The following is a 25934-nucleotide window of genomic DNA, read 5'->3' on the forward strand; positions in this document are numbered from 1 at the left end:
AGTAAACAATACAATAAATAATAATGTACAGTACAACACAAAGTCAAAAAAGCAATATAACAGGGCGGGCCGCATGAACACTCAGTTAAAACTTGGGGTGAGAAAGAGATAAGAATAAAAACCACAGGGAACAGGGACGTAAGATAGAGAAACAGTCTAGAGCAGGGGTCCCCAAACTTTTTAAACAGGGAGCCAGTTCACGATCCTTCGGACAGTTGGAGGGTCGGACTATAGTTAGGCCACCGAGCAATAATTAATAATAATAATAATAATAATAATAACAACAACAATAATAAAAAAGAGGGTTGGAAGAGACCCTTTGGGCCATTTAGTCCAATCCCCTTCTGCCTTTGTGCACCGAAAGCACAAGCAAAGCATCCCTGACAGATGGCCACCTAGCCTCAATGTTAATAATGATGATGATGATGATGATGATGATAATAATAATAATAATAATAATAATAATAATAATAATAATAATAATAATAAATAGGGTTGGAAGAGACCCCTTGGGCCATTGAGTCCAATCCCTTTCTGCCTTTGTGCACCGAAAGCACAAGCAAAGCATCCCTGACAGATGGCCACCCAGCCTCAATGTTAATAATAATAATAATAATAATAATAATAATAATAATAATAATAATAATAATAAAGAGGGTTGGAAGAGACCCCTTGGGCCATCTAGTTCTATCCCCTTCTGCCTTTGTGCACCAAAAGCCATTAGTATTGCCCCTGACAGATGGCCACCCAGCCTCAATGTTAATAATAATAATAATAATAATAATAATAATAATAATAATAATAAGGATTGTAAGAGAAGAAGAGACCCCTTGGGTCATTTAGTCCAACCCTCTTCTACCCTTGTGCCGTGGGGGCTGGATAAATGGCTTCGATGGGCCGCATCCGGCCCCCGGGCCTTAGTTTGGGGACCCCTGGTCTAGAGGATAGATGTTGGGGGGAGTAACAAAAGAAGTGTATAACAGTTACTCTTCGAAAGCACACCGGAAGAACCATGTTTTTAAATCTTTCCTAAAGGCTAAAAGAGTGGGGGCTTGCCTGATTTCAATGGGCAGTGAGTTCCACAAATGGAGAAGGAGGAGAGGCAGAAGCCTTGTGTTGATGTTTTGCAGCGCTGAGTTTGTTCCAGGAGCAGAGCCTTAACCCTTGCCAAGGGCATCCATCCATCCTCCTCGGGGCCTCCTCGGAGACTGCGGGCCTTGGTCCTTTCCGGTGGGCAGAGGGTTAAGCCGTGGGCGGGAGGGCGGGAGGGAAGGGAATCCCTGCCTTGGAACTTGATCCTTCCCAGCTGAGGCCAGGGATGGAGGCCGACGTCACCCTCCATCCTCGGCCCTCCTTGCGCCGAGTTCCCGTGTCAGAGGAAGCCCAGGCGAGGAGCATCAGGGGCCTCTGGATCTCCGAGATGTCACTCCCGAGCATCACTCCACATGCACTCCTCCTCCGGTAAGCCAGTCTTTGCAACATCCATTGCTTTGCAAATGCTCCTTTTTTGCAGCCGGCTGCAGTCGATGAAAGAGAACGATGATGAGTCCAGCTGTTTTGGTCCCCGGGGCTCAGCAACAGGCTTTGAGGACCCGGCAAAAGGAAGGCAAATGCTTCCAAGACCTGGCAAAACTAATGCTTTAAGGACCTGGCGAAGTGAAGGTAGGGATGCCGTCTGTATAATACAATTCAGAGAGAAATAAGAGAAATGCAGTGCTGTGAGTCTTATTGACTGTTTTATGAATTGGTTTTGGATTGAGTTGGAATGCCTTGCTCTTAGGAAAAATCCTCTTTGCTGTGACATTTTGCAGTCTGTAGAAGACAGAATTCAGGCTGAAAACAATAATACAGTGCTTTGAGACTTATGAATTGTTTTCTGGGTTGAGTTTCTGGGTTGCAATGGTTTGCCCTTAGGAAAAACCCTCTTGCAGTGATATTTCGGCCTCCTTGGAAAGTAGGATTTGGCACCTTTAGCGGGTGTCTACATTTACAGAACGAATGCAGTTTGACTCTGCTTTCATCCCCACGGGATCCTGAGAGTTGATTTGTACGTTTCCAAGCCTGTGCCAAAAAGTGTGAGTGCCACACCAATCTATATAGCTATGGAATCCCAGGATTCAGCAATTAATTGCGTCAAAACTGCATTCATTGTATCATGTAGAGTAGGTATGTGCAAGCTTTGGCTCTGAGTGTTTTGGACTCCAACTCCCACCATTCCTAACAGCCTCAGGCCCCTTCCTTAGGAATGGTGGGAGTTGAGTCCAAAACACCCACAGGGCCAAACCTTGCAAAAAAGACCCTATCCATGGCCATCAGTCTTTGTTGAAGAACATCTCAAGATGGTTTTCCTGCTGCTTGGCAAGCTCAGCTAGGCAGGAAGACCCCATCCATGACCATTAGTCTTTGTTGAAGAACATCTCAAGATGGTTTTCTTGCTGCTTGGCAAGCTCAGCTAGGCAGGAAGACCCCATCCATGGCCATTAGTATTTGTTGAAAAACTTCTCAAGATGGTTTTCATGCTTCTTGGCAAGCTCAGCTAGGCAGGAAGACACTATCCATGACCATCAGTCTTTGTTGAAGAACATCTCAAGATGGTTTTCCAGCTTCTTGGCAAGCTCAGCTAGGCAGAAAGACTCCATCCATGGCCATTAGTATTTGTGGAAAAACTTCTCGATGGTTTTCATGCTTCTTGGCAAGCTCAACTAGGCAGGAAGACCCCATCCATGACCATTAGTCTTTGTTGAAGAACATCTCAAGATGGTTTTCCTGCTGCTTGGCAAGCTCAGCTAGGCAGGAAGACCCCATCCATGGCCATTAGTATTTGTTGAAAAACTTCTCAAGATGGTTTTCATGCTTCTTGGCAAGCTCAGCTAGGCAGGAAGACACTATCCATGGCCATCAGTCTTTGTTGAAGAACATCTCAAGATGGTTTTCCAGCTTCTTGGCAAGCTCAGCTAGGCAGAAAGACTCCATCCATGGCCATTAGTATTTGTGGAAAAACTTCTCAAGATGGTTTTCATGCTTCTTGGCAAGCTCAACTAGGCAGGAAGACCCCATCCATGACCATTAGTCTTTGTTGAAGAACATCTCAAGATGGTTTTCATGCTTTTTGGCAATCTCAGCTAGGTAGAAAGACCCCATCCATGGCCATTAGTATTTGTTGAAAAAGTTCTCAAGATGGTTTTCATGCTTCTTGGGCCAAACTTGGCATACAGATTCCCCCATGACCAACAGGAAATATTGGAAGGGTTTGGTGGGCATTGACCTTGAGTTTGGGAGTTGTAGTTCACCTACATCCAGAGAGCACTGCGGACTCAAACAATGATAGATCTGGACCAAACTAGTTTTGGTGACCCCTCTGACACCCCCTTGCAACCCACCCAGGTTGAGAAACGCTGCTCTAGATCTTCCAGAACAACTGAACTAGAAGTCTCATCATTTAATGGTGTCTGTCCTATTTGCACACTATAACCATGCTTAGGGTTGAGACAATTTGTATGTATTTTTGGGAGCTTGTTAGATTCTTGGGTGTCGTCCAGCGACCGCTAAAGTTGCCCTTTGATTTTGAACTGAGGTCCAAGATCGGCAGAAGATGGTTTGATGGACGGGTTTCAATATTCCTCCCGTAAAGCAAGTTAAAGTTGCTGTGTTATTTGTTGTCTTTTGGGGTTTTTTTTATTACTATTTAAGGAATGTGTTGCCCAAGGCTTGTGTACACGCGGGGAGGGCCGAATGAATCCGTTTCACGGGTTTAGTCACGGTGGGAATTTCATCAGATTGGTGTGTTGCTAATGATGATGCGCCATGCAAGCGATAATCAACGGTTTGTGTATTAAGACGCTGATAAGATTGGGCGCATTTGAGATTCCGGGTGATGAAAATTTTGCGTAATCCTTTGCCTCCTTCTCCTGGCTGGTTGCAAGATTTATATATCTATCTATATAAAAGGGTAATGAAATTTCAGCCTAGGACAAAACAACAAAACTACACATCCCAGAAACACTAAACTTGGCAGCACAACCCCTCATCCATGCCTCTACGTTCATACAACAAAAAGAAAAGAAAAATAAAGTCCTAATTAGAGGGAGAGGAATAATTGTTTTTAGCCCATTGTTGCCAGTTAGAAGGTTAAGCTCCACCCACTTGGTCTCCTAGCAACCCACTCAGCCCAGGGGACAGGCAGAGTTAGGCCTCACTTAGGCCTCTTCCACACTGCCTATAAAATACAGATTATCTGATTTGAACTGGATTATATGGCAGTGTAGACTCAAGGCCCTTCCACACAGCTATAGAACCCATTTATAATCTTACTAGCTGTGCCCGGCCACGCGTTGCTGTGGTGAAGTCTGGTGGTATGGGAAATAATAATAATAATAATAATAATAATAATAATAATAATAATAATAATAATAATAATTTTATTCTTATACCCCGCCCCATCTCCCCAAAGGGACTCGGGGCGGCTTACATGGGGCCAAGCCCGAACAGAACAATAAAAACAAGACAAGAAAACCAATAAAACCAATAATCAAACCATAAAAACAAGTCATAAAACCCACATACAAGATAAAATGTTAAAATCATGGATTAGGTTCAAAGAATCTAGACCAAAGTGCTAAGAGTGCAAATAAATAAAGTATTGAGGAATTGGTGGTAGTTAAGGTAAAGGGTAAAGGTTTTGCCTTACATTAAGTCCATTATAAATGGGTTCTATAGCTGTGTGGAAGGGCCTTGAGTCTACACTGCCATATAATCCAGTTAAAATCAGATAATCTGTATTTTATAGGCAGTGTGGAAGAGGCCTAAGTGAGGCCTAACTCTGGCTGTCCCCTGGGCTGAGTGGGTTGCTAGGAGACCAAGTGGGAGGAGCTTAGCTTTCTAACTGGCAGCAATTGGATAAAAACAATTCTTCCTCTCCCTCTAATTCGGACTTTATTTGTCTTTTCTTTTTGTTGTATGAACGTAGAGGCATGGATGAGGGGTTGTGCTGCCAAGTTTAGTGTTTCTGGGATGTGCAGTTTTGTTGTTTTGTCCTAGGCCGAAATTTCATTACCCTTTTATATATATAGATATTATCTGCTTTGAACTGGATTATCTTGACTCCACACTGCCATATAATCCACTTCAGTGTGCATTTTATACAGCTGTGTAGAAGGGGCCTCCTATAATCCAATTCTAAGCAGATAATATAAGATACTTTATTTCCCATACCACCATACTTAGCCACAGCAATGCGTGGCCGGGCACAGCTAGTGTGTGTGTGTGTGTGTGTGTCTATATATATATATATATATATATATATATATATATATATATATACACACACACACTAGCTGTGCCCGGCCACGCGTTGCTGTGGCAAAGTGGTGGTGGTATTGGTTAAAAATTGTTGTGTAATTTTTTATTTGACTTTATTTGCATTTTTTTGTTAATTTTATTGTAAGTTATATTTTTATTTATTATATTTTATTATTTTCTTGTATTATTTTTTGTTATTTTCTATTATTATAGTATTTTATTGTATTAATTTTTAGTGTTTTTTATTATTTTTTATCGGGTTGCTAGGAGACCAAGTGGGCGGAGCTTAGCCTTCTAACTGGCAGCAATTGGATAAAAGCAATTATTCCTCTCTCTCTAATTAGGACTTTATTTTTCTTTTCTTTTTGTTGTATCAACCTTGAGGCGTGGATGATGGGTCGTGTTGTCAAATTTCGAGGTTGGGGGGCCTGTCGTTTTGTTGTTTTGTGGGTCGCCGTGATGCCATCACTCTTTTATATAGATAGATATATCATTCCCTTTGCTGGCATTTCTGCAGCGCATACCCATTAAGCCCGAGGAGATGATGGATGAGTTCGATCATTGGGTTCCAGATCGTTGCTGTTTTTCCCTCCTCTTTTTCTCAATTGGGAATGTGTGAGTTTGTTGGCAAAATGGGGGGCTTTGTATAAATAACGACGTCGAAAATGCCCCCTTAATTGGAGACAGATGCGAGCGATTGTGAAGCAACCTTTTGGATCCGTGAGCATTAATAATATCCAGCAAAGAGGGTGAGCATGAGTCTTGCCTTGCTGCTTTGGCATGCATTTCTCCCACCTGATAGGAAATTTATTTACTGTATATACTCGAGTATAAGCCTAGTTTTTCAGCCTTTTTTTAGGACTGAAAAAAAACCTCCTCGGCTTATACTCAAGTGAGGGTCCTGGTTGTCTTATATTCTGGTCAGCTTATACTTAACTATATATTTATTATTTTTCTCTATTATTATTGGTATTGTTACATTTATTATTTTACTCTATTAATTACTATTATTACATTTATTATTTTACTCTATTATTGTTGTTACTTTTATATTTATTTTACTCTATTTTTATTATTATTAATACACTTATTATATTACTCTATTATTACATTTATTATTTTACTGCATTTATATTATTATTATTATTATTTCACTCTGTGATTATTAAAAGGATACATAAGCACATTTACATTGAAGAAGATGAAAATAAAGATTTAATCAGAGTTGGACACTCCTATTTTAAATTACTGTTTGACGTAAAGATTCAAAAACATTTAAACTACTGATGCCTCAATGTAATTTTATTGGTATCTTGGCTTATACTGGAGTCAATGTTTTCCCACTTTTTTGTGGTAAAATTAGATGCCTTGGCTTATATTCGAGTCAGCTTATACTTGAATATATACGGTATTTACAATATTTATATTCTGCCCTTCTCAGAGCGGATCACAATGCACATATACATGGCAAACATTAAATGCCATTAGACATATGACATATATAGACAGACACAGAGGTAATTTAACGTTTTCCATCTTCCAGCTTCATGAGGGTATGCTCGATTCTGGCCACTTGTGACACCGAGTCCTTGATGGAGTACTTCCTCATTCTTCCACACACTGCAGGAAGATATTTATGGTGTCGTAAATTAGACAAGAGGTTGCAGGTTCGTATCTAGGGAGCGGAGTGAGTACCCACTGTTAGCTCCAGCTTCTGCCAACCTAGCAGTTCGAAAACATGCAGATGTGAGTAGATCAATAGGTACCGCTCCGGCGGGAAGGTAACGGCACTCCATGCAGTCATACCAGTGGCCACATGACCTTGGAGGTGTCTACGGACAATGCCGGCTCTTGGGCTTAGAAATGGAGATGAGCACCAACCCCCAGAGTGTGAGTAGATCAATAGGTACCGCTCTGGCGGGAAGGTAACGGTGCTCCATACAGTCATGCTAGTGGCCACATGACCTTGGAGGTGTCTATGGACAACGCCGGCTCTTGGGCTTAGAAATGGAGATGAGCACCGACCCCCAGAGTGTGAGTAGATCAATAGGTACTGCTCCGGCGGGAAAGTAACGGCGCTTCATGCAGTCATGCCAGCGGCCACCTGACCTTGGAGGTGACTACGGACAACGCCGGCTCTTGGGCTTAGAAATGGAGATGAGCACCAACCCCCAGAGTGTGAGTAGATCAATAGGTACTGCTCTGGTGGGAAAGTAACAGCGCTTCATGCAGTCATGCTAGTGGCCACATGATCTTGGAGGTGTCTATGGACAACGCCGGCTCTTGGGCTTAGAAATGGAGATGAGCACCAACCCCCAGAGTGTGAGTAGATCAATAGGTACTGCTCCGGCGGGAAAGTAACAGCACTCCATGCAGTCATGCTAGTGGCCACATGACCTTGGAGGTGTCTATGGACAACGCCGGCTCTTGGGCTTAGAAATGGAGATGAGCACCAATCCCCAGAGTGTGAGTAGATCAATAGGTACTGCTCCGGCGGGAAAGTAACAGCGCTTCATGCAGTCATGCCAGTGGCCACATGACCTTGGAGGTGACTACGGACAACGCCGGCTCTTCGGCTTAGAAATGGAGATACCACTAATACTCCTACTACAGCTACAGTAGTAATTATACTGCAAATTATTACAATTTTAGGTTATTAATGGCTCAAAAATCATAACTAACCTAACATTGTTTCTATTTTCTGCATCTCTGTGTGCAACTACACTATAGAGTGAATGCAGTTTGACACCACTTTACCAACCCTGCTATGGAATCCTGGGAGTTGTAGTTTGGAGAAGGCAATCGTTTTAAACCCAAGCGCCTTTCAGGATGCGTTTTGGGAATCTTGCCAGCCGGGACTGGAGATGTCAGAAGACAGAAGGAGGAATTCAAACCTATTTGGTGTCCAGGGAAAAAAATTGGCGGATCCTTGAACGTGCAAAAAGAGCCCTCATTGGCTTTTCATAGCTCCACATTTGCTGGTTTTATGGGTGCGCTGGAATTCACACGTTTTACACGCTCCATATGTTGCTGCTGCTGCTGCAAAAATGTTCCAGAAGCCGAGCATTCGTTCCTGCAACTTCCAGCAACTTGTGGCTCTCCTTTCAAGCTCATCCGCTTTGTATTTCAGTCTGAATTTGAATGGGTTTCTCCAAGCTGCTATTTTTTTTTTCATGTCAGGAGCGATTTGAGAAACTGCAAGTTGCTTCTGGTGTGAGAGAATTGGACGTCGCCCAGCTACCTGCTGCATCGTTTACCATCAATAAGGCTTTCAAAAATGGAAACCGAACCCCGAGAGAGGTTTGGTTTTGCATTCAGTTCCCTCTCAAAACTAGTTCAGAGCACAATCCTATGACACGATGAGTCTGCATTCAGAAGATACAAGTTTGGAGCCTTGGTATCTCTGATTTTGGGATGGAAGTCTTACAGATGGCTAGGAGAGACCAAGAGTAGACAAATGAAGAAGGTAAAAGAAGGTCCACCACCATCTCTCACAAAGCTGCTACATTACAAAGACACTCGGGACGATATCTTCTTCGTCACATAGACGGCAATAGGAAGAGAGAAAGACTTCCATCCAGGTGGATCTACTCAAGCCATGGTGACCCTAGGGATGTTTTTGAAGCAAGTGAAGGTCCACCACCACTTCCCAAACAGAACTCTTGGTATCTCTGATTTTGGGGTGGAAGCCTTACAGATAAGGACTAGGAGAGACCAAGAGTAGGCAAATGAAGAAGGTAAATGAAGGTCCACCACCATCTCTCACAAAGCTGCTACATTACGACGACACTTGGATGATATCTTCTTCATCACATAGAGGGCAATAGGAAGAGAGAAAGACTACCATCCAGATGGATCTACTCAAGCCATGGTGACCCTAGGGATATTTTTGAAGCAAGTGAAGGTCCACCACCACTTCCCAAAAAGAACTCTTGGTATCTCTGATTTTGGGGTGGAAGCCTTACAGATAAGGACTAGGAGAGACCATGAGTAGACAAATGAAGAAGGTAAAAGAAGGTCCACCACCATCTCTCACAAAGCTGCTACATTACAAAGACACTTGGATGAGATCTTCTTCATCACATAGAAGGCAATAAGAAAAGAGAAAGACTACCATCCAGGTTGGATCTACTCAAGCCATGGTGACCCTAGTTTTTGAAGCAAGTGAAGGTCCACCACCACTTCCCAAAAAGAACTCTTGGTATCTCTGATTTTGGGTGGAAGCCTTACAGATAAGGACTAGGAGAGACCAAGAGTAGGCAAATGAAGAAGGTAAATGAAGGTCCACCACCATCTCTCACAAAGCTGCTACATTACAAAGACACTTGGATGATATCTTCTTCTTCACATAGAAGGCAATAGGAAGAGAGAAAGACTACCATCCAGATGGATCTACTCAAGACAGGGATGTTTTTGAAGCAAGTGAAGGTCCACCACCACTTCCTAAAAAGCTACTATGGGACAAAGACCTTCTCAATGGTTACAATGACTATATCTTCATTTTCTCAATGTTTCTTTATGACAAAAGGCAGTAGGACAAGAGTAGGTGGGTAGACTCAAGCCATAGTTGCTGACTCTTCAAGACATCACTCGTGGTGTCCAAATGACTTGACGTCAACAAGAAAAGCTCTTGGGGTTGAGACCCTTGAGGTCCCCAAAGAGTGAAGGGTTGCCCCACTTTTCCCCATTGCTTTAGCATCCAACCTGGTCTTCTCCGTCTCCGTGTCCTTCCTACGAAACCCACAAGCGAGGCTGCTTTGCCCGCTCCATGTGCGAGGCGACCTCTGCGAAGCAAATAGCCGCCCGTAATCGCCTCCAGATCTTCGGCTCGCTTTGATCAGCTCAAGCATCAGTTTATCTTCGGATATAAATATGTAAAACATCCCATTTGTTTTTCCTCGCTGGATGCAAATAAATCATTGCTTTGAGGGAAGGAATGGGTGGAAGTGGTCGGAGGGAAAGCCATAACTCACGAGACGGGGAGACGGAAAGGTCAACGCCTCATGAATGTTGATGGGTCCCCTTTCCACCGTTGCATAAATGTGTCCTTCTCCATCATCGGCAAGGAGAAGAAGTAGGGCATTTGTAGGGTGAGGTCCAAAACCTGCCTTGAGGGATCACTCCATGGGTCAACCTGATGGGATGGTTTGTGGATCTGGCTGTTGCTGTCATCAAAGCATCAGCCCAACCTCAATTGGATCTCGCTTTTAACTTTGGAACGGAAGCCAAAGTACGACTGAAATCCAGCGTTCCCTGATCCATAACAGATGCAGAGTCGGAGCATGGAATGCTTTTATTGTGGTTGCGTGCCTTCAAGCCCTTTCCAACTTATGGAGACCTTCTCGTGGGGTTTCCTTGGAAGGATTGGTTCAGGGAGGAGAGATTGCCTTTGCTCTGAGGCGTGGATACACGGAAATGGAGATAAGACCAAACCCTAGGGGGTTGAAGGACTTCTGGAAGACCTAGAAAATGTGTGGGGAGGACAGATTTTGTTGGACTTGGGTAAATGAAACCATGGACAACAGTGAAATGAAGGACTTCTGGCCTAAGGATACAATAGAACTACACTGGAGGATCTAGAAAATGTCTAGTGGTGACATATGGATGAATTAAACCATGGACAGAAGGACTTCTGGTCCAAGATACTATAGAATCATATTGGAAGATCTAGAAAATGTCTAGGGAGGTCATAAGGATGAATGAAACCATGGAGAACCCTATTGAAATGAAGGACTTCTTGACCGGGATACTATAGAATCACAATGGAAGATCTAGAAAATGCCTAGAGGTGACACATGGATGAATGAAACCATGGAGAACCCTATTGAAATGAAGGACTTCTTGACCGGGATACTATAGAATCACAATGGAAGATCTAGAAAATGCCTAGAGGTGACACATGGATGAATGAAACCATGGAGAACCCTATTGAAATGAAGAACTTCTTGCCCGGAACACTATAGAACCACATTGGAAGATCTAGAAAATGTGTAGGGAGGACATATTTAGTTGGACGTAGATAAATGAAACCATGGATTGTTTTGTCTTCTCCAATAGTGTCACCTGGTTGGCAGAGAAGGCTAAAGGCCTTCTAAAACTACAATTCCCATGATTCCATGACATTGGGCCATTGCACTTGTCAAACTGTATTCTTTCTACAATGTAGATCCACCTTGTTCTCCAATGGTCTTGGCCAACAATTGTAGACACAATGGATGCAAACCATTCTTCTCCAGATGTTTTGGACTTCAAAGCCCACCATCCTTGGAAATTGGGCATGCTGTTTTGTTTGTTGTTTTGGACTCTAGATGGGATCTAGAGTCCAAAATACCTAAAAGATCGAGGGGAAGGGGTGCAGTTGTCATTTTCCAAGCGCCAACAGCATCTCCCCCGAAGATTAAAAACAGGCCTGGACTTGATGGTAGATTTGCTTCCCGTGTTTATTTTAACAGGAGGGTTTGCTGGTGATTTGCGGCCTGACAGTTTATAATCATTATTACCATGTTTTGATGGTTTCAATTGCACCGTCTCCTCCCGAGGAAATGAAATATTATATCATTAAAGCCGGGGAGTGAAGAGGAAAAGAAAAAAAGAAAACCCACAACAAAAGTAGTTTCCAAGCTGTAGAATGAATGCAGTTCACCAAGACCCTGCAAAGCTACAACTCCCATGTGTCCATCGCACTGAAGGATGTCCGTCAAAGTGGTGTCGAAACCGTACTATATGCTTTCTGACGTCACACTTTGCAGATTTTTTGCACCAAGCAAATTGCAACAGGAATCCACACCTTTTTATGCAATCTCTCTATATATAAAAGAGTGATGGCATCACGGCGACCCACAAAACAACAAAACTACAGGCCCCCCAACCTCGAAATTTGACGACACAACCCATCATCCACGCCTCTAGGTTGATACAACAAAACGAAAAGAAAAATAAAGTCCTAATTAGAGAGAGAGGAATAATTGCTTTTATCCAATTGCTGCCAGTTAGAAGGCTAAGCTCTTCCAACTTGGTCTCCTAGCAACCCAATAAAAATAATAAAAAAATACTAAAAATAATTAAAAACGCTAAAAAATTAATACAATAAAATGCTATAATAGCAGAAAATAACTAAAAATAATACAAGAAAATAATAAAATATAATAAATAAAAAGATAAGTTACAATAAAATTAATTAAAAAATACAAATAACGTCAAATAAAAATTACACAACAATTTTTAACCAATACCACCACCACTTTGCCACAGCAACGCATGGCCGGGCACAGCTAGTTTTGGATATAATAAAAGTGAATGCTTGTATGTATGTATCTGGGTATGTGGCAACTTTCTGATTGGCCAACCCTTCCACAGGCCACTGAGACCACCAGAAATGACGGATCTGGCCCAAACTTGACACATTTAACCCCCATGAGGCACTTTATGGCCTGGTGCCGTTTGGGGGATGATGGGCCATGGAGGATGGGATTTGCAGTACTTTCAAACACTCTCTCTCCCACAGACTACTGCAATGCCCACCAATGATGAAAATGGACCAAACTTGGCACACAGAACCCCTGTGGCCCCCTTTATGTCCTGATGTATATTAGGACAGGATGGACCAAGGATGATGGAATTTGCAGTACCTTCCCTCACTTCTTGAGACCACAGCAACTGCCACAAATCACAGAACTGAACCAAACCAGGCACACACATCCCAAATGACACACTTCACATGCTGCAGCATTTTGACGGAGGATGGACCAAGGATTATGGGATTTGCAGTACCTTCATCCAATTCACCTCCCACAAACCACTGTGATGTCCATCAATGACAAAACTGTATCAAACTTGACACGCACGTACAGGATAGCCCACTTTACATCCTGGTGCAGTTTGGGGGAGGAGGGACCGTGGATGATGGGACTTCCACTATCTTCACTCACTTCCTGGGACTACTGTGACCCCCACCAATGACTGATCAAGACCAAACTTGGCACATAGAGCCACCATGGCCCACTCTACATCTTGGTGAGGTTTGAAAGAGCTTGGACCTTGGATGATGGGACTTACAGTATGTTCACTCACTTCCCGAGACCACTGTCACCCCCATCAATGTCTCATCAAGACCAAACTTGACACAGACAACACCCAGGACTCACTCTACACCCAGGTGCAGTTTGGATGACGATGGACCATGCACGATGGGACTTCCAATACCTTCACTCACTTCCTGAGAGCACCGCGACCCACACAAATGACTGCTCAAGACCAAACATGGTACAAGGAGCCCCCATGACCGACTCTACATACTGGCTCTGTTTGGACACTGGACGATGGGACTTGCATATGGGAGTTGGAGCTCACCCGCACCCACTGAACCCACCTGACATTGGATATAGGCTACACTTGGAACACAGGCAAACAATTCCTTTCTCAAATGACCCGGGCACCGCCGGGTCTCCAAGCTAGTATTAAATATTATTATTAAATATTAATCCCGCTTAGTCTGTATTGCATTGGCGCAACCGAAGTGCGGAGATGTCCAACAAGGGCAACCGATCCCTCGATAAGATCTCACCTTTGAAAGCTCACGAAATGATAAATGAGGCGCTTGTGCGATATCATCCATATTTATATTCAACTTTTAAATATTTGCTCTTATTCTGCATAACGTCCCGCTATCTCCGAGTGCTCAAGGACAGATGGGGAAGTGCGATGATAAAGTTCTGAAATCTTCCCTGACTTTGTTATTATTACACCTCGATAGCAATGATTTTTTCCTTTCCGTCCTTTTGCAATCGGGTGCCTCCGAGTGCGTCTACACTGAAGAATTAATGCAGTTTAGCACCACTTTCACTGCCATGGCTCAATGCTATGGAATCCTTCAAGTTGTCATTGGACATTTATTTTATTTATTTACAGTATTTATATTCTGCCCTTCTCAGGGTGGATCGCAATGCACATAGACATGGCAAACATTCAATACCATTAGACATACAACATATATAGACAGACACAGAGGCAATTTAACATTTTCATGAGGGTGTGCTCGATTCTGGCCACAGGGGGAGCTGTCCACTTGTGACACCAAGTCCTTGATGGAGTACTTCCTCATTCTTTTCCGCACGCTGCTGGAAGTTTTTATGGTGTCGTAAATTAGTTAAATTAGCCTCCCCACATAAAGTGGTACCTAAATTTCCCACTTGACAGATGCAACTGTCTTTCGAGGTGCTTAGGTCAACAGCAAGCTAGGCAATTAATGGTCGGGAACTTAATCCGATCTCGGCTTCGATCTCGTGAAATTAGCCTCCCCGCATAAAGCGGTACCTAAATTTCCTACTCGACAGATGCAACTGTCTTTCGAGGTGCTTAGGTCAACAGCAAGCTAGGCAATTAATTGGTTGGGAGCTTAATCCGATCTGGGCTTCGATCTTGTGAAATTAGCCTCCCCACATAAAGCGATACCTAAATTTCCTACTCAACAGATGCAACTGTCTTTTGAGGTGCTTAGGTCAACAGCAAGCTAGGCAATTAATGGTCGGGAGCTTAATCCGATTTGGGCTTCGATCTCTTAAAATTAGCCTCCCCGCATAATGCGGTACCTAAATTTCTTACTTGACAGATGCAACTGTCTTTCGAGCTGCTTAGGTCAACAGCGAGCTTGGCTATTAATGGTATTAATGGTTGGGAGCTCAATCTGATCCAGGCTTCGATCTCATGACCTTTTTGTGAGTAGTGATTTATTGCAGCTGGCTACTAACCAGCTTCACTGCTTTTGCCAGGTATCACGTGAATGGCTAACAACTGGGAGAACATATCTGATACATGTCCATACAGCCTGGAAAACTCACAAGAACCAAATGATTCCAGCCATGAAAGCCTTCAACAACACAATGGATTCATCTGTTCCAAACACCTAATCCTTTCACTATGGAAGAGGGTTGGACTAGATGACCTCTGGGGTCCCTTTATGATATGATAGGACCCCCCCCAAAAAGTGAAGATTTTCTCATCTAAATATTGGTTTTGATTGGGAAGCCTTAATGCGCAACACATTGGCTTTTCAAAGTGTTCCGTCCTTATCTTTTTGGTGACGGAAGCCAATCTATTGTTATTACCAGCCTTCCAATCTCCGCTTCCTTTCTCACAAGATCATGCCAAGAAATGGAACCGCTTTGCCTTCCATTTCCTCTGTCGTTCTCCCCCGGTTTCCTGATTATTCGTCATGCTTTATTATATAAGAATGTGCATTAATTTCCTCGGGGACGAATTGCGTTGGCTGCAGATCGGGATTGGATTTGCCAAAGGTTTGGGGCCATTGACAGCCTTGGCTCTTGGTTGTTTCGGATGAGGAATCTGGAGACATCGTTGCACAAGGTATCCGTGCAGAATGGATTCTCGGAGACATCCAGCATTATAATGCATCAGCCCTTTGTTTGGAAAATAATTGAATCCTTTGGTGTTTTGGAAGAAGACGCTTTTCTTACCACTGCACAGAGTCCCCTAGGTATGAAACAGCCAGGCTTCGAAGCTGCAAGGCTATTCGATGGTATTCAAGTTGGGTAACAATGGAGTCCCCTGGGTATGAAGCAGCCAGGCTTTGAAGCTGCAAGGCTATTCAATGGCATTCAAGTTGGGTAACAATGGAGTCCCCTAGGTATGAAGCAGCCAGTTTGAAGCTGCAAGGCTATTCAATTGTATTCAAGTTGGCCAACAATGGAGTTCCCTAGGTAGGAAGCAGCCAGGCTTTGAAGCTGCAAGGCTATTCGATGGCATTCAAGTTGGGTAACAATGGAGTCCCCTAGGTATGAAGCAGCCAGGCTTTGAAGCTGCAAGGCTATTCGATGGTATTCAAGTTGGCCAACAATGGAGTCCCCTAGGTATGAAGCAGCCAGGCTTTGAAGCTGCGAGGCTATTCGATGGTATTCAAGTGGGTCAACAATGGAGTCCCCTGGGTATGAAGCAGCCAGGCTTTGAAGCTGCAAGGCTATTCGATGGTATTCAAGTTGGGTAACAATGGAGTTCCCTAGGTATGAAGCAGCCAGGCTTTGAAGCTGCAAGGATATTCGATGGTATTCACGTTGGGTAACAATGGTGTCCCCTAGGTATGAAGCAGCCAGGCTTTGAAGCTGCAAGGCTATTCGATGGTATTCAAGTTGGGTAACTTTGGAGTCCCCTAGGTATGAAGCAGCCAGGCTTCGAAGCTGCAAGGCTATTCGATGGTATTCAAGTTGGGTAACTTTGGAGTCCCCTAGGTATGACAGCCAGGCTTTGAAGCTGCAAGGCTATTCATACCTAGGGAACTCCATTGTTGGCCAACTTGAATACCATTGAATAGCTTTGCAGCTTCAAAGCCTGGCTGCTTCATACCTAGGGGAATCCTTTCTTGGCCACCTTGAATGCTACGAAGAACACCCCACTTAGGACTACGCCACAGCAACATGTGGCTGGGCACAGCTAGTATATCATGTATAATGTTTTGGGGGCTTCGTGGCTCCTCCTTCCCCAAACGCTGAGCCTAAATGCAAGCAGATGTGGGGCCTGATATATGCGCAGGATGGAATAACAACTCTGTGGTCACGGCTTTCAAGCGCAGGCCAGGGAGATATGAATCTTCCGGCTTGGAGAGGAAGGCAGCATCCATAAGGCCGCTTAAGGACAACCGGAGCGCTCATGGCAGGGGATGCAAGCTTTAAAATGTGTCGTTTGCATGAATGCGCATTAGATATCCCTTATCTGAGATGCTTGCAATCGGATGTGTTTAGGCTTTGGGACTATTTGCATCTACAGTGTGAGATATTTTGGAGACGGGACCGAAATCCAAACCCAGAATTCATATCCTGGGACCAGAAGTGTGCCCTATTTGGGGAATTATTCATATGTTGAACCATTTACGCATACATCATGCCATATCTTGGATATGGGACCCAAGTCTAAACACTTGCATTTATGTTTCCTACTCATCTTCTTGACATAACCCAACAGTCCTGGAATCTGGGAGCTGTAGTTCACCCTTATCCAGAGAGCACTAGACCCTGCCAATGACGGGAGTTGTAGTTCAGCCTTAACCAGAGAGTACTAAACAATGACAGTTCTGGCTCAAACTTGGCACACAGATCCAACTTGGCCAACTCTGTATACAGGCAGGGTTTGGGGGTGATTGCCTTGGGAATTTGGGAGTTGTAGTTCACCCTTATCCAGAGAGCACTGAACCCAGCTGATGACAGATCTGGACCATACTTGGCAAACAGACTCAACATGGCTAACTGTGCATACAAGCAGGGTTTGGGGGTAATTTTCCTTGGAATCTGGGAGTTATAGTTCACCCTTATCCAGAAAGCACTAAACCCAGACGACAATGGATCTGGACCATACTTTACACACAGATTCAAAATAGCCAACTGTGCATATAGGTGGGGTTTGGAGGTGATTGCCCTGGGAATCTGGGAGTTATAGTTCACCCTTATCCAGAAAGCACTAAACCCAGCTGACAATGAATCTGGACCATACTTTACACACAGATTCAAAATAGCCAACTGTGCATATAGGTGGGGTTTGGAGGTGATTGCCCTGGGAATCTGGGAGTTGTAGTTCACCCTTATCCAGAGAGCACTAAACCCAGCTGACAATGAATCTGAACGATACTTGACAAACAGACCCAAAATAGCCAACTGTGCATACAGGTGGGGTTTGGAGGTGATTAACCTGGGAATCTGGGAGTTGTAGTTCACCCTTATCCAGAGAGCACTAAACCCAGCCGACAATGGATCTGGACCATACTTGACAAACAGACCCAAAATAGCCAACTGTGCATACAGGCAGGGTTTGGGAGTGAATGCCCTGGGAGTCTGGGAGTTGTAGTTCACCCTTAACCAGAAATTACAAAATCAAGCCAATGACCAATCTGGACCAAACTTGGCACACAGACCCAACATGGCCAACTGTGCATACAGGCGGGGTTTGGAGGTGATTGCCCTGGGAATCCGGGAGTTGTAGTTCACCCTTTTCCAGAGAGCCATAAACCCAGCTGATGACAGATCTGGACCAAAGTAAAGTGATATTATCTTACATCCCAAAACAAATAATGCGTTCTAATAATCTGGGCACCACCAGATCCCCAAGCTAGTAGTAGTAGTAGTAATAATTATAATATAATATTTTTCATAGTTTTGTGCATGGAACCAAGTTTGTTTCATTCACAAAACTATTGCAAATACTATGTATAAAAAGAAGGCAACAGTGTCACTCTCCCTGCCATCCAAGTGGGTATCTCATGGTTATAAAGACTCACTTGGTCTTTAAATTGTGACCATTGTTTGCACGAAAACAATGTGATTTTAATACATAAAACCAACTCGATTGGTTGAGATCCCATTTCAACGGAAATTCTCAAGATGCAACTCTTGGAAAGGCCTGGGCTTGCATTAAAAACTTCTGATCCTTTCGTGCTTCCAATATTGTAAATTGAATTGATGTTCAACGCCATTGACTGGCAAGCTGGCATGCTCTTGCAGTGCGTCTTCTCTCCTTTTAAACTCATCCAACGATAGGAATTTCAAAGCAAACAAATGCAACATTCAGGACAGAGCGGCCAGCTTTTTACAACGGTCGCGCTACCTTGGAAAGGAACAGATGCTTGTTTTGAAATATGGGAGAAATGTCCCCGTTTCCACTTGCGACTTCTCACGGACCGTCCGTTTCCTCTTCCTGACCTCTTGCAAGGATCGCGTTGCTCCTCTTAATACGGCAAAACAAAAAGCCCCGTCCAAACCCGCAAAATATCAAATAATGTACGCATGCCACTGAGTTGTTTTAGTTTCTTAAGAGGGGGAAAAAGTACAAGGAGCGCATTGACAGCCTTCATTTGGACCGTCAAAGGCGGAGGGCCTGGGTCCAGAGCGAGGAAGGAAGCGGAGACATTCGTGCAAATATTTTTATGTGATGTGTTCTTAATTTCCACGTGGCCGCGAAATGTCAGCCGAGGACAACTCCAGAAAAGGAGAAAGAGGAGGAGGAAGAGACACCTGTTTTTTTGACACGGTTTCCTCCCTCCTGCCATGCTGTCGCCTCCAGCATTTCACTATTTGCATCAAAGCCGGACTCAAGACCGTTCAAGACCAAGGTTCAAATGAGACGTTGGGCCGCTTTGCCAAAATGAGGAGGAATCTTGTAAACTTGTCTTCCCCCAAAGCTGTTTTTCTGAAGTCCCTTCGGCACTTGGATGCTCCAGCAAGGCGTTGCAGTCTGGCACGGATCTGACTCGTATATAGAGTAGTGTTGTGCATTCGTGGAGAATCGCTGTTCGTTTTGTGTAGTTTTACTTGTGTCGTCTCATCGTATTTGGTCGAAACGAAACGATAGCACGAAGGAAACAAAGGAAACATTTTCATGCACATCTATATATATAAAAGGGTAATGGAATCACGGCACCGGACAAAACAACTAAACTAAATGCCCCACAACCTTGAAAATTGACAGCACAACCTCTCATCCACGCCTCTATGTTCATACAACAGAAAGAAAAGAAAAATAAAGTCCTAACCACAGCAACGCGTGGCCAGGCACAGCTAGTCTCTAATATAGAATTAAGTCTGTAATGCCAAAACTAAATAAAGGTACAGCTACACTGTAGGATTAATGCAGTTTGGCAGCACTTGAGCAACCATGTCACAATGCTAAGGAATCCCGGGAGTTTGGTGATGCACCAGCACTCTTTGGCATATCAGGCTCAAGAACGGGTTTGGGCAAACTTCGGTTCTCCAGGTGTTTTGGACTGCAACTCCCACCATTCCTAACAGCCGATAGGAATTCCACAGATATATAAACCCCACTTAGTAGCCCTTCAATCTAACAGTAGCAGAAGAGCTCATGGAGATGAAGCAGCCAACATCTCCCAGAGACAAGTTTATACCTCCCTGCTACTTGTAAATACTAATCCAGCTACAACCTACAATATTGCAAAGTTTTGTGCAGCAGCATACAACATACATCAGGAGATAACAGCCTCCAAAAGTTAACTATGCATTCAGTAATAATCTCCCTTGATTTTATAATTTGTATGTTTTTATTCTGTTTCCCCCTCTGCTTATTTACCCCCTATTGTGTTTCAGTACCTACAGTAGAGTTCCGGTTATCCTACATAAACTGGCGGGCGGAATGTCGGAACATGGCCATACAGCCCAGAAAACTCACAGCAACCCATTTCCAATGCTGTTTCACTAAAATCTAGCCTGGGATTCGTTGGTGGTCTCCAATCCAAGTCCTCACTGGGGTTGACCCTGCTTAGTTTCCAAGATCGAATGGACTCTGGTTGCCTTTAGCTTGCTATATTTAGGCCTCTATCTGATGTAGAATAGTGTCCAATTGATATTATTTTTAAAAATATCAGTCCAATTCAATCATGTAGATGCAAAGAAAGTTCTTGAGAACTTCCAATGGCATGTCCTGTTGTTTCTAGGCACAGATGCAGCGCAACCTTTTCCAAAATCCCAGCAAATCTTGATTTACGGCCGAGGACAAATAAACGTACAGAACGGTTGAACTTTTCCGGACCTTCTGAAATGCAGACGGTGTAATTTTTAAAAATTCTATTCTGGAAGGAATGTGAAATAATGTGCGGCTCGGTAACATCACAGTGGACTTTGGCTGATCTGGACGTGGACATTTGGACAGTTCCGTCTTGGCCAAATGGACCTTTCTGCAAAGATGTTGGGTGGGCTTTTCTTCAGGATTGAAAATAAAAATCGGAGGAAGTCGAACTGGAAACGTTTCATGAGAATATCTTTGTTTGGACAAAACCAAAGCCAACGTTTGCTCCTTCGAAAGGAGAGATAGACGAGCCCTTTCGCTTCTGGAAATGGACATTCTTGGGTGGCTTTTTTTGGAACGGATTCCGTATCAAACCGGCTAGACGGATGTCTCCCCCGTGATATTTGTATGATCAAGTCAACATGGTGTTGAGGCGTTGCTTTTTCGGGCGGAAAAAAAAGCAACGATGCTGGATTGGTATTTCAACCATCAAGACAAACAACATTGGAGTTGACGGCAATTCCGGCCGAGATTGGACTCCGGAGAGTTACGTGTCTTGGATTCAAAGTCCGGCTCTTTCTGTTCAGAGAGACTTGGCACCGGCCTCCAACGCACAGGGTCAGCATTCCAGAGCCTGAACTCGAGATAATATTGAAACAGTGTGGATTTCCCCAACCATCGCTCTTTGCGTTTCTTTTCCGTTGGGTCTCTCCGCTTCTTCCAAATCTCCGTAGTGAGCTTCCAAGCCGTTTCTGACTCATGGCGACCCTCAAGTGAACCTATTTGGGCTTTTCGGAGAAGGTTGGTCACTCGATCAAATTCGCCCAATGGGTTTCCATGGAAGAGCAGGGATTCGAATCCGGGTCTTCCAAAATACTCAAACCAATGCACCAGGCTGGCTCTGTTTCTGGATCTATGTTCTCTTAAAATATTTCTATTCCCATATAATACTGGTTTTTCCTTCCTTGCTCCCTTCCTAACCCTTCTCCTTCCTTCCTCTTTCTCCCCTTGCTTTACTCTTCTTCTCACGTCTTTCCTTCCTCTCACTTCCTTCCTTCCTTCCTTCCTTCCTTCCTTCCTTCCTTCCTTCCTTCCTTCCTTCCTTCCTTCCTTCCTTCCTTCCTTCCTCTCCCTTCTCTTCCTCCCTCCCCCCCCCAGTCTTACCCTTCCTTTCTTCTTTAATCTTTTCCCGTCTTTCCCTAATTCTCTTCTTTACTTCTATTTCTCCTTTTCCCATTTCCTCTCCTTCTTTATTTCCTTCCTTACTTCCCTCCCTCATCCACTCCTTCCATCTCTCCTTCATCCCTCCTTTCCTGCCTCCCTCCCTTCTCTAATCATTTCCTTAGTCCCCTTCTTTCTTCTATTCTTCCCTTTCCCATTTCCCCTTCTTCTTTCCTCCCGTCCTTCCTTCCTTCCTTCCTTCCTTCCATCCATCCATCCATCCTTCTTTCCTTCCTTCCTTCTTTCCTTCCTTCCTTCCTTCCATCCATCCATCCATCCATCTATCCTTCCTTCCTTCCTTCCTTCCTTCCATCCATCCATCCTTCTTTCCTTCCTTCCTTCCTTCCTTCTTTCCTTCCTTCCTTCCATCCATCCATCCATCCATCCATCCATCCATCCTTCCTTCCTTCCTTCCTTCCTTCCTTCCTTCCTTCCTTCCTTCCTTCCATCCATCCATCCTTCTTTCCTTCCTTCCTTCCTTCTTTCCTTCCTTCCTTCCTTCCTTCCATCTATCCATCCATCCTTCCTTCCTTCCTTCCTTCCTTCCTTCCTTCCTTCCTTCCTTCCTTCCTTCCTTCTTTCCTTCCTTCCTTCCATCCATCCATCCATCCATCCATCCATCCATCTATCCTTCCTTCCTTCCTTCCTTCCATCCATCCATCCATCCATCCATCCTTCCTTCCTTCCTTCCTTCCTTCCTTCCTTCCATCTATCCTTCCTTCCTTCTTTCCTTCCTTCCTTCCTTCCTTCTTTCCTTCCTTCCTTCCTTCCTTCCTTCCTTCCTTCCTTCCTTCCTTCCTTCCTTCCTTCCTTCCTTCCTTCTATCCATCCTTCCTTCCTTCCTTCCTTCCTTCCTTCCTTCCATCTATCCTTCCTTCCTTCTTTCCTTCCTTCCTTCCTTCCTTCCTTCCTTCCTTCCTTCCTTCCTTCCTTCCTTCCTTCCTTCCTTCCTTCCTTCCTTCCTTCCTTCCATCCATCCTTCCTTCCTTCCTTCCTTCCTTCCTTCCTTCCTTCCTTCCTTCCATCTATCCTTCCTTCCTTCTTTCCTTCCTTCCTTCCTTCCTTCCTTCCTTCCTTCCTTCCTTCCTTCCTTCCTTCCTTCCTTCCTTCCTTCCTTCCTTCTATCCATCCATCCATCCATCCATCCATCTTTCTTTCCTCCCTCCCTCCCTCCCTCCCTCCCTCCCTCCCTAATCATTCTCCTTCCTTTTCCCTTAATCCTTTCTCCTCCTCCTCTCATTCCTTCTCTCCCTCCCTTCCTCTCTTCCTTCCTTCCTTCCATTCTGGACTCATATACAGTCAGCACTCCACATTTCCAAGTTTAACTTTTGGAGGTTTGATTATCAAGCAGATTGGGCATGTATATGTTCTCACTGGGAACCTCTTACTAAAGGTTTTTTTAAAAAAAAAAATAGTCACATGGCCTTGGAGGTGTCTATGGACAACGCCAGCTCTTTGGCTTAGGAATGGAGATGAGCACCAACCCCCAGAGTCAGACATGACTGGACTTAATGTCAGGGGAAACCTTTACCTTTACCTTATTAACAAACCAATGCAAAGGCCGGCTTCTCTGGGAAATCCCTTCTTTGGAAACCGAGTCAGAAAGTTTTGCGTCCATTCCGCTTCAACGCAGCCACGGATCCTTCAGCTCAGATTAAAATCTCCTTCGCAAATGGGTTTGGAAGGCAGAGGTGACTGTTACCCAAACTTGCAAGCGGCTCCCGTCCAAGAGAAAATAAACACCTTTTCCTTTTGCCCCTCTTTTTAAAAAAATATTTTGCAAATTGAATTTTGTTTCAGTTCATGTGAGGACTGATTGAATCCCAAATTGCATTCGGCACGAACGAGACCCCTCTCTTCTCCTTATTGGATTACCTTCAGGAAAAATGAGCTGCAAATTGGATGCAGGGCTTGGACGCGTCCAAACGGTGGTTTGCAAACACGGTTTAGATTGAGCCGCGGTTCGTTCCAGGCTGTGTACATTTCCAACATCTGCGCAATTGGAAACAGGCGTAATAGATCTCTATCTATAGGGATGGCTTTCTATAGCCTTCCAATCCATTGCTGGTTTGCGATTGTTTACATTTGGGGCCTCGTTGGCTGCATCTACATTAGAGAATTGGTGCAGTTTGAGCTTGGCTCAGTGTTTATAGAAACCTCGGAATTGGAGTTGGCAGAGAATATCAACTCCCAGGACTCCGCCGCATTGGGCAGTTGAAGTGGAGTCAAGCTGCATTCATTTTAGATCAGGCCTGGGCCAACTTGGGCCCTCCAGGTGTTTTGGACTTCAACTCCCACCATTCCTAACAGCCTACTGTTATGAAGTACGAATTTTTGGTTTACAGATGTCATGTTTAATTGTGTGTTTGTGTTTTAAAAGGGTAAATATTACAGTTATTGCATGTCAGCATTCAGAGGCTGGTTGCCATGGAGAAGTAGGCGGAGCCAACTGCCGGTTAGCTGAAGAAGTGCAGAGTTTAAAAAAGAGAGTCAGTCTGTGCTCTGATGAGGCACAGGGAAGATTGATCCTAGGTTGAGGGGATCAAAGAGACTCAATTGTTCATTTTGAGTCGATTTAAAATAAGTTTAAAATAATAACTATTTAATGTAGTCTGTGTCCTGGTAAGGAACAGAGAATCTGTGATAGCATATCACAGGGGTGACTGCGGTTTAAAATAGCAGAGAAAGAAGTGACACTTTAGAGAGTATGACTCATCTCATTCTAATATTGTAACTGTTAATAAAAATACCTCTAAGTGAGAAACAACATTGTAACCACTAAGCTCTGTGCCTGAATAAACTTGTTTTTGTTTTTCCAAGATCGAAGCCTCTGTCGCATATATTATAAACCAAGTTACGCTACCATCTAAAGTGAATAAGAAGAAGAAAGAGAAAAAAAGTAAACTGTCTCCTCCCTGAGTCTTTGGTGGTTGCATCCTTACAAATTGGTGGCAGTTGTTATTAACTCCTCACACCTACCGGCTGTTAGGAATGGTGGGAGTTGAAGTCCAAAACACCTGGAGGACTCAAGTTTGCCCATGCTTGTTATAGATGTACTCTCTGTTTCGGAAAGGATGCATTTCTTCCTTGGAAGAAGGACGTTGACCCATACAGTCAAGAAAATGACTGATGCAAGGATGGGTCTGATTGTGACAGAATGTAAAGGAGAACATGACTTTGGAGACTACATCTCCCAAAATCTCCTAACCCTTCTCAAGTTCTAGGATTTGGAAGATAGTATTTCTAGGCACCAAACTGTTGAATGCAGTATATCGTCATGGATAGGAGTCCGGAACATTGATTCTGTATAGATGTATCTACACCAGGCATGGGCCAACTTGGGCCCTCCAGGTGTTTTGGACTTCAACTCCCACAATTCCTAACAGCCAGTAGCTAACATGAGATTATAAGCTTGAAAATGATCAGCCTGTGTCTCCAACCGTTAGTGAAAGTCACATTCCAGAGAGGTGCTGAGATAGTGCGGAGGAGCTATTCTTTGGGGAAATGAGTTCAAAGGATGAACTCCCAGGTGGAGAGAATAATGAGTTGCAAGATAATGAGCTGGTTGATAGAATACTCGGTTTTCATAAACTTTGTGCTGCTCAGCAGAATCTCCGAAGGTCACAGCTCTTGTTACAGAAGAAACCCATATCAGGCAGTCATGGGAAAAGGCACGATTTCATGTGCATATTAGAGACGCTGGGGATTTTGCCAGCCAGTCTGGTCAACGTTGGTAATGGAGAAACAGCTTAGTCTTAGTCAAGCTTGGTAAGGGACTTGTCTTTGTAGTTTCTTGTCTTTGTTCATGTTTCTTACTTCCAATTTTGAAGGATTGTTCCTGGAATTTTTGTATGGAACTGCAGACTTCTGGTTTTCTTGTATTCCTGTGCTGAATGCTCTGT

At 43.9% G+C, this 25934-nt stretch overlaps 1 protein-coding gene across 1 annotated transcript in view; it reads left to right on the forward strand.

The window, feature by feature from the left end:
- The first annotated feature begins 1270 nt into the window (after nt 1-1270).
- The window catches only part of znf469 (zinc finger protein 469), a 179138-nt gene continuing 154474 nt past the window's right edge, over nt 1271-25934 (forward strand). Inside the window, exon 1 of the mRNA XM_062961632.1 lies at nt 1271-1461. The gene's annotated coding sequence lies outside the window, so the exon portion shown is untranslated. The remainder of the gene's footprint in view (nt 1462-25934) is intronic.

Source organism: Anolis carolinensis, unplaced genomic scaffold (assembly GCF_035594765.1).
Source record: "Anolis carolinensis isolate JA03-04 unplaced genomic scaffold, rAnoCar3.1.pri scaffold_9, whole genome shotgun sequence".
Taxonomy (NCBI): domain Eukaryota; kingdom Metazoa; phylum Chordata; class Lepidosauria; order Squamata; family Dactyloidae; genus Anolis; species Anolis carolinensis.